At 35.3% G+C, this 9,212-nt stretch overlaps 1 pseudogene; it reads right to left on the bottom strand.

Moving 5' to 3' along the window:
* Nucleotides 1-8,525, bottom strand: part of LOC101586685 — a 10,005-nt pseudogene extending 1,480 nt beyond the window's left edge.
* Between the last annotated feature and the right edge of the window lie 687 nt (nucleotides 8,526-9,212).

Below are 9,212 nucleotides of genomic sequence, written 5' to 3' on the forward strand. Positions count from 1 at the left end.
TCCTCCTCCTCCTCCTTCTCCTCCTCATTCTCTCCTCCTTCTCCTTCTCCTTCTCCTCCTTCTTCTTTGTGAACTTGGCTAGATCAGAGTGCCTGATTGTTTGGTCAAACCCTAGTCTGAGCCAATATGGTAGTATATCCTAGCCAGCAGTCCTTCCATCTGGGAAGCTGATGCAGGTGAATCACAAATTTGAGGCCTGCTGGGATACATAGAGAGTTCAAGGATAGGCTGGCCTACATAGCAAGACCTTGTCTCAATAGAACAAACCAAAAATCTAATAGACAAGGTGTTGCTATAAAGGTGTTTCTTGGGTTAGATCTATGTTTATGATCAATTGACTTTAAATAAAATGCATTGCTCAGCGTAGTATGGACAAGCTACATTCAGTCAGTGGAGGTCTTGCAAGCAGAGATAGAGGAATCTTAAAGTAGGAGGAAGTTATCTCCAATATGCAATAAAGAAATTCCATCTGCGTTTTCAGAATCTTCTATGTCAAGGCTGCAACAACAACTCTTACCTGCAACTCAACTGAATTTCTTATTAATTTTCCACTTCTCAGCCCTCAAAATGAGTCAGTTTCAATTTGTTCTATTCTTGGGAGAGTCCTGGCTATTACACCTTCTAAGTTATTGAATGAAAGTGGCTATAGTAAACTCTCAACAATTAGAGGAATATTTTACACAAATTTACAGGCTACATCTAACATATGCTCTAAGAATGAAATTTCAGTATTGTCTTTGTATCATATTTAAGGCAAAATAAATAGTAGTATCCCTGTAGTGTACCATTTATCATATAGTAGTAGTATACCATTTATCATATGCAACTATTTTGAACTTTCTAAGAACATAGAATTTTTAGCCTTCAAAGATTTTTCTCCATGTCACTCTAATGCTGCTTTCATACTAATCCTTAGAAAGCACTAAACATTATTTCTTTTCTCAATGCAATTCAGTTATGTAATTTAATGACACTAAACAACAGGGTAATGCTTTCTATTTAGTGTCTTTCATGAAAACAACTATGCCATTAACTTTTTATATTTTGGGAAAATTCAATTGCAATATGTTTTAACCTCTAGAAAAATACTGCCTATTCTCCAAAATAATTCTCAGAGAATTATTATTCTCAAGTCTTTTTCAAAGGCATAGAGTTAGTGACATTGCCACAGGCAACATCTAGTGGTCAGGAGACAAAAATAACTTATCATAAAGCAAAAGTGATTTTGGCATGGGGAAGTCTAGAAAACAAGTTTTTCAGGAGTGTAAGAAGACTTTACATTTTCATCTCAGCTCTTTTCCTACTATAGCCAAGTGGGAGGAAAAAGACAGCTTCAGACAATAAGGTGGAAGAATTTAAAAAGATATATTTAGGTTGTTCCTTAATTTTTGTCACAGTTGAATCACAGTGAACGTATAGTTGTGATTGAAAATAAACTAAATGTAGGCAGCTAAGAGAAGAAGATGGAATGAAAAGAGAACAATTGACAAAAGTCAAAAATTGCATAATCTATTAATCTTGTACCTCAGATGCATTTTTTTATAAAGTCCCTTGGAGATGATGATTAACTCTATTGGCTTCTTCAAGACACACATGGAAAAGATCTAACAAAGTTATGTAAGTATCAATGCTCATAGTACAGCATGAATTTTATGTTAGCATCTGGTACCAGTAATCTAAAAATGGTTTACCCTCATATGAGTAAAATCTGTTCTTTTACATGTTATCCAAAATTTTCCAATATAAATCATTCTTAGATTCTTTTTCATGTATATGACATCAACCCAACTTCCAAGTTATTATTTGTAGTTTATCTCCGTTGGTACATTGACAGCTACATAGGAGTTGGGTGTGACTAACATACGAAGAAGCAGACATAGGTAATGGCATTCCACTGACAGAATCACTATGATGAGATGGTAAGAGAATAAATGTCAAACAAATGAGAAAGAACCATTAGACAAGAAGAAGAATCTGCATCTGGCAGCAAGAGATGCTTAGTGGAAGGTAGGTGAAAGCCACCTGTATATCTTTAGTTCCAGTTCTTTAAATTTAGATATTTGAATGTATAATTTCCTTTCTTTAAACAAATGTTTCAAATGGAAGGAACCATACAATCATGAATTCTTGCTAAAATAGTTGGGTGGTAATACTGTTGTCTTCCAGAGTTTGTTCCCAAGTAAACTCAGGATGGTTCAGTTGGAAGTTTCTGAACTCCTTGGTATGATTACTAAATTCAAATAGGAAAACACTATAGGACTTGAGGTACATCTAAACCAGTTCACCGAATCTATTTTGTCCATATTTCCCCAGGGACATTGTGTTTGTATTAGTCTGTTTTCTGTATCAATTAGAACATTGTTTTGCTACAAGTGACAGAAAAATACTGTGTCAAGTTTAAGCCTATATAATGCTGTAAGGAAATCAAGAGCTCATTATGTATATAAGTGTTACCTGATGTGGCATCTCATAGCATCTTACGTGGCCCCAATATGGGCACTGATGTTGAAAATGAATTACTACAATTCTTGCATGGATCACTGAGTAAGGACTTGGTAGATGTGGAAAATCCAGTTGAAGGGACTAAATTGTTGCCACTGCTTAGAGACAAGGGTATGCCCTATTCTTTATGCTCTTTATATTGAAATATAAGACACTGCCCCAAAAGGCCTATGAATTATAGGAAATGACCCTCAAGTAGGATATCAGACTATCTCCAAGCATATGTGAACACTGAAGCATTTGTAGTTCTTACTCTCAACATAGTCATTAACTAAAATGCCATCTAATGTTAGCTAATTTGTATAAGACCTCTGAGATAATTCTGAATTGCTTCCACTCTAAATATGTCTTGGCATTTTCATTTTCCCACAGTAAGGATCAAAAGCAAGGGCTTTTTGTTGCTTTAACTTTTAATCATCATGAACCTTGCCTTAATTTGAAAGACTGCAGTCAAATGGTTGTTAGGAGTCGCAAAATCCAATTCTCCTTCAATCATAGGCTTACCAATATTTATTCACTGATTTCTGGCATGAGATGATTACTCTTCGACCACAGAAAGGCCATCTAACTTGAACTTGCTTTTCCTGTTTCCCAGGCATTCTGTGTGGGAGGAGGGAAGACCTGCTCACCCTCTAGTGCAATGCTTTGCCTCATGTTAATTTGTTTGGATCCTGGGACCCAGAATTCCTGATGGCCTGCATTCCACATGTGGGATGCGGCAAACCGCCTACTTCCTTTAGTTCCAGAGATTGTTCGATGAAGTTGTGGTAATGTCCATATATAGTGCTTATAAAAATGGAAAATTTTTTAGCTCTGGGCTCTAATTTATGCATTACATTTATTAAATATATATATCTTACCATATTTGTTTCCTTGATTTTGAAGTATGTCACAACCCAAAAAGAAAACCAGGTAAATCTTATTCATCATGTGTGCTCAATAAAGTTAAAGAAAAATTATTGAGGCATTAAAAGACAGCAAACTATCAGATGGTAAGCACCAAATGAGTGGATTAGGCCATAAAAGGATGCACAAAATCCCAGTTAGTGATGATGCTGACAGAGTGGTGCTGGCTTATCACTCTTCCTCAAGCACTGCTTCAGGCAGAAGTTTTCTCTGCCTCTCTCTTCCTTCTAAATATAAATTTAAAAATTGCTCTACTTCTCCTGCTATTAAATAAATGCTCCTCCAGACATCACCCTAGGGTGGTGGTAGGGGACCTGTGGCTGTGTGCCACAGCCAGAGCTTGGTCCGCATAGAACATTCTAGAAGCTGTGTCATCATTGCCCAGGAGAAGACACTTAGCTGTAAACTGATTTTTCTATTATAAGAAATATCTATTCAAATCAATTTTTTAGGGAAAAGTTAGCCCTGCACCTGAATTTGCTTCGCGTGATTGTTGAGTTGCTAGCCTTAAGTACTTGTATGTATGTACAGTTTGCATCGCACACCAGGTTGCAGCCCCAAGTGGCTCTAGTCAATGGAAAATTTGTCTAAGAGTATGACAAGAAACATCATATCTTTTTAGCCAAAGCCTGAGGGGAGTTGCATCTGTTGTCAGATCATGCTGCCATCTGGAAGTTAATATTCTTTATAAAATGAATAATTTCAAAGACTGTTTATGTTTACCCTTTAAGCAGAACTGTAGAGTAGCACAAATGGAAGGGAAGTTATCTTTTTTTTTTTACTATACTGGTGGTGTAGGTTTCTCCATTATGAATGCCAAGTCACCCTCACGATTAGTATTTCTGTGTTGGTTTTAGGCACTTAAAAGAGTAAATAATCACCAGGCGCCGTGGCCCATGCCTATAATCCCAGCACTGGGGAAGCGGAAACAGGAGGATCACTGCAAGTTCCAGGCCAGCCTAGATTACAAAGCGAGTTCAAGGCCAGCCTAAACTGCATAGTGAGTCTGTGTCTCCAGAAAAACAAAGAGTGAATAATGAATTCCTGTTAGACTGGTTCACATTCATTCCACAGCCCTTAAATGCTGTTTGATACACATTAACATGGAGCATCTGCAACTGTCAAGAACCATGTTAAACAAATTATGGTTCTATGGGAATGAAAAACAAGGCATTTTCTTCAAAGGCTCTTCATGAGGCTAAGCAGTTTTCTTAAATCACAGAAAGGTTTGGAAATTCTATAATATATTAGAAATTGTATTTTTTTCTTATAAACTCACAGTGTAACAAGACATATTAGTCTTGTCCTTAAATATGAAATAACAATGTGGTGAAAGCATAATTCTCTAGAATTGTTGGTATTAATTGATGGCAGCTAAAAGAAGCTCTCTCTGTATTTCCTTTGTCTGTAATTGTCAAGGGAAGGCCACCCAGGGGCAAGTGTGATCTTTTGAAAGAATATAAGAAGGACAGTTAGTAAAGGAGTTGAATGCAATATGATTTGCGAAGTGATCCTGCCCTTCCCAAGTAACTAGAGTTTCAAAAAGCCTTGCAAATGTCAAATGGTTCTGAATTGTACAGATATTTTTAATTCCTTACTCGTAAGGCATTGCTTAATAAAATTAATTGGGGGAAAAATGCTCTTGACAGAGACTTCTGGTTCTGGTGCAGCAGTTGTATAAAGAACTTCTAAGCTACACCTTATCCTAAATAAACAGAGTAACCATCCTTCTCAGATCTGGGAGCAAAGTAAATTCACAGAGTAAACTGCTCTTCCTAAAGTTGCACAGATAGGCAAATATAAAGAACTATTTTGTTTTGGGGATTTATTATTATTATTATTATTATTATTATTATTATTATTGAAGACCTTTTTTAACAGGTGCTTGCAGTTTGTTGACTTTTTTGAAAAAATGAAGTTGTAAACTTTTATTACAAATTAAAATTGAAGTTCTTAAAAATCTCAACTTGACCAGATATGAAACAATTTAAAAACCTTTAAAGGTGCATTGATAAAAACCAGGCTTTTTAAAAAACACGGTTGTCATTACCAAAAAAGAGATGTCTTTAGGTAAAAATAATAAAAACCCCATGCTGCATAGATAATGCAGATAGTTCTAGTTATCTGGTCAATGGGCAAAAAGCAAGCATTGATGGTCTTCAGTTCCAATCTTTTGTTCATTTCTTATTGCTGGAATTTCCTATTCGTTTCTTTCTTGCTGGATGACTAAACCGGATGATGGTAGAGATGTTAAGCCAGCGTTTACTCGGCCTCGCCCTGCTCAGCCTCAGGAGCAGATGAATTCTCAGCTGGTGGATCGGCTGCTTTCCTCTTAAAGAACTATTTTGTATCTGTATATACAGAATAGTTAGGATAGATATACAACTACTTTCACTTAACTCAATGAGAGAAAGATTTGTATTAATAGTGTTTGGACAGGATATCCTGTTTGCTTCTTGTACTATGGATAACCACTAAGAAGATAACAATGTACGATGTATTAATTATTGAAACTGTCCTATTAATCAGTTTTTTAAAAAAAAGTAACATAAAATAATAAAATTTAAAAATTAAAGTTAAAAACTTTAAAAAAAAAAAAAAAAAAAAAAGCAAAAACCATGATGGGAATCTATAGGAAAACCACAAATGAAATTGACAAATTGTGAGGGGCTTGGTGAAAACAAAATTGTGAGATAAGAACCCCAAGTGACCCAAGCATTTGTGGGATCTCCACAGTTTTACAATTTCTACCTTCTAGAAATATCCTGGATCTTCTCAGGGAGAAGGAAGGAAAACCACCACCTTGTTCTAGCAGAGGAGGGGAAGAGAACTACCTTGAAATATGGCTGTACATTCAGTTCCACTTAACAGATCAGCCCTTGGGAGAAGCCTTATAATGGAAACCTGATTTACAGTTCTATCAGTGCATAACTGACCTGGTGAAAGGAAAATGCCCAATCCAGCCCTCCTAGCTTCCCATCTAGAAGAGACATTCTCAGTTTCAACTGAGTCTAGCCATACTGTCTCACCTGAGAGGGCAGGAAGAAAACTGCAAAGTGCATGTGAAAGACACAGACCTCTCAGAGACCAAGGCTCAGAGTAGGCTGAGCACTAATCATCGTACTATGGGATGCTCCTCCTTCCCTGACTTTTTTACCACATCACTAAAGTCCTACTTATAGCAGTTCTTTCTACCCTGTTTATCATACATATCCATCAAAAAAAAAAAAAAACTAAAAACATACAAAACAAATCAAAGAATAGTATTTGAAAAGTTAGAACAATCATCAAAACCATACATATCAGGATTGTTGAAATTATGAGCCTGGGAATTTCATAAAACAATGAGTAACACTCAAAAGAATCAAATGGACAAATTAGATAGCATGTAATAACTGATAAATGATGTAAACAGAGAAATGGAAATTCTAAGAAAAACATCCAAAAGAGATGGCAGAGATCAAATACACTGAAACAGAATTGAATGATGTCTTTGGTAGGTTTATTAGTATATGGAACAAAATAGAGGAAAGAATTCCTAAGACTATCTCAATAGAAACTGTCAAAAATGAAAAGCAGAAAAAAAAAAAAACCAAGCAAACTAAGGAATGCAGAATATCAAATGTGCAAGGACTGGGGGATAACTGTCAAACACATATGCAATGAAAAGAATGAGAGGAGCCTGAGGAATATTTGAAATATCCATTACTGAGAATATCCCTAATTAATGTCTGACTCCAACCCATGGGTCCACAAAGCTCAGAGGACAACAAGCAGCAAAACTTCTCACTAATCAGGAAATGGTGTTATTTTAAAATAGATATGAATGAGTTTCAAATCGGGAGCTAAAGGCCTACTCCTAGGACTAGAAGTGTCTTGACAAGTTTCAGCGTCATCTACATGGAATTTGTCTCTTCTTGGAATGTAAGGCATTTTTAATATGCATAGTTATTCTGACTACAGATTTTATCACTTAAACCCAAGGACTCTTTTGGAAGATTCTGCATCTTAAATTCCAAGGTATCTCTTTCATTTTCTATGCTTCTTCCATGGTTTACTAAAAGTATTGTTTCTCCTGTAAGTGTACAGATGTTGATTTCAAATTTTATATTTTCTTAACTATGTTTTTTGGTTCTTATTTTAGAATCTGATTATCTCTTAATTTCCACTATGTCTTAGATAACATTTCACATTCTTTGCTGATTTCTGACAAGCTGTTTTTTGAAATCTTGCTTCTGATTCTGCATTTTTTTATTTCCTTCAGAAGAGTCTCTTCTGCAATAGATTGGTAGGTTTGAATATTCTCAGTTTCCCTTTATATCATTTGTCTGGCAGTAGTAGATGCTTGTAATGTTGTTTCAGGATTTACTTTTTCATTTTTAACTTTTGCTATTATTGGAATAAGTGTCTTTTTTTCAGTTTTTGCCAATCTTTCTTTCTCTTCACTGCTTGATCTCCAACTGATTTTCTTTTAGTTCATTTTCAAGTGAACTTTCATCCTGTAGAAGTTGGCATGCTTTTTCTCTAACTTTTTTTTCATCTTGTATTAACAAAGTATTTCATTGCCTCTGTTGTTTGCATAGTTTCTATTTCAATACTCACTCAATTATTTTCATGATTGACTTTGAGTGTTCTTGACCTTTTGGCTGTTCTAATAATGCTTTTATCATTTATTACTTCTCCAAAGAAAGTTTATTCATTTTTCTTTCTAACATTTTATTTTGCCCATGAAGAATAGCATATATTCTAAATATTTTATAAACTAAATATTTTCTTTTTTAACTTCTTTAAGACATTCTTTACTATTGTTTTCTGTTTTAATTATTTGACTGAATAGTGTTCTTTTCTTCAACCGCATTCTTAAATTGTTGTTCAGATATTTCAGTTTTCTGTATCAGAAATTGTGTGACTACAATAAGAAGTTCCATTTTGGTCTTACAAATTAGATTCTCATTCTCCATTTCTGCTACTTTTTCTGTGTTTGCATAGGTTCTTTTAGGTAATTTTGTAAATATTGGATTTTTGTAACACACTGCTCAGTATCAGAATTAAGTTTGGATGTTCTCTCATAGTACTGGTCCTCGTTTTACTATAGATCGTTGTGCTTCTTTGTCAAGAAGTTAACTCTTTGTAAAGAGTTTTTTAAAAGATCAATTTAAGGAGGATCTGAGAAGCAGACTCTAAACTCTACCCACAGCTGACTGAGAGAAGTAAATTGGCTGACTTCTCTGAGCAGGTTGACCCCAAGCACCCACATATTTCTTGAGTAAGTGAAGCCCATGATTGGAATCCTTTTATGGTTTTTACTTTTCTTTACTTCAGAGTCTAAATTCCCTAAAACAATATCTAAAACTTCAAGACTGAATGTATCTTTTTTTCTGCACTCGTCTGTCTCTGTTGGGGTTTATGCGAGGTGCTCTTTTCTGTTTTAAAGTGTTAATGCAACCCATTACTGTCATCCACTCCTTCCTAAATGTCTTGAATGCTTCTATTCCCTCTCAGGCATGCTTCTCACTGAGTCTTCCTGTGCAGTCTCCAGATGGTTGGAGTTGATCCTATCATAAATTTCCCATGAAACAATTCAACTTATCCTGTTCTTCAAGAGTATTATAAATGCTTTGTTTACATATTTGTCTCTCCCTTCAGAGAGTGTCTTCTGAGGCTAGAACTCTGAGTTTGATCATCTGTCAAGGAGCAGAGATGCTGCAATAAATAAAAGCAGAAGCACTAGAAAAATATAGATTAGACTTTTGTCTTCCTCTATCTAGGATGTGACCATGGTAAAATTAATTGATCTCTCAGAA

Source organism: Octodon degus, unplaced genomic scaffold (assembly GCF_000260255.1).
Source record: "Octodon degus isolate 3935 unplaced genomic scaffold, OctDeg1.0 scaffold00106, whole genome shotgun sequence".
NCBI classification, from domain to species: Eukaryota; Metazoa; Chordata; class Mammalia; order Rodentia; family Octodontidae; genus Octodon; species Octodon degus.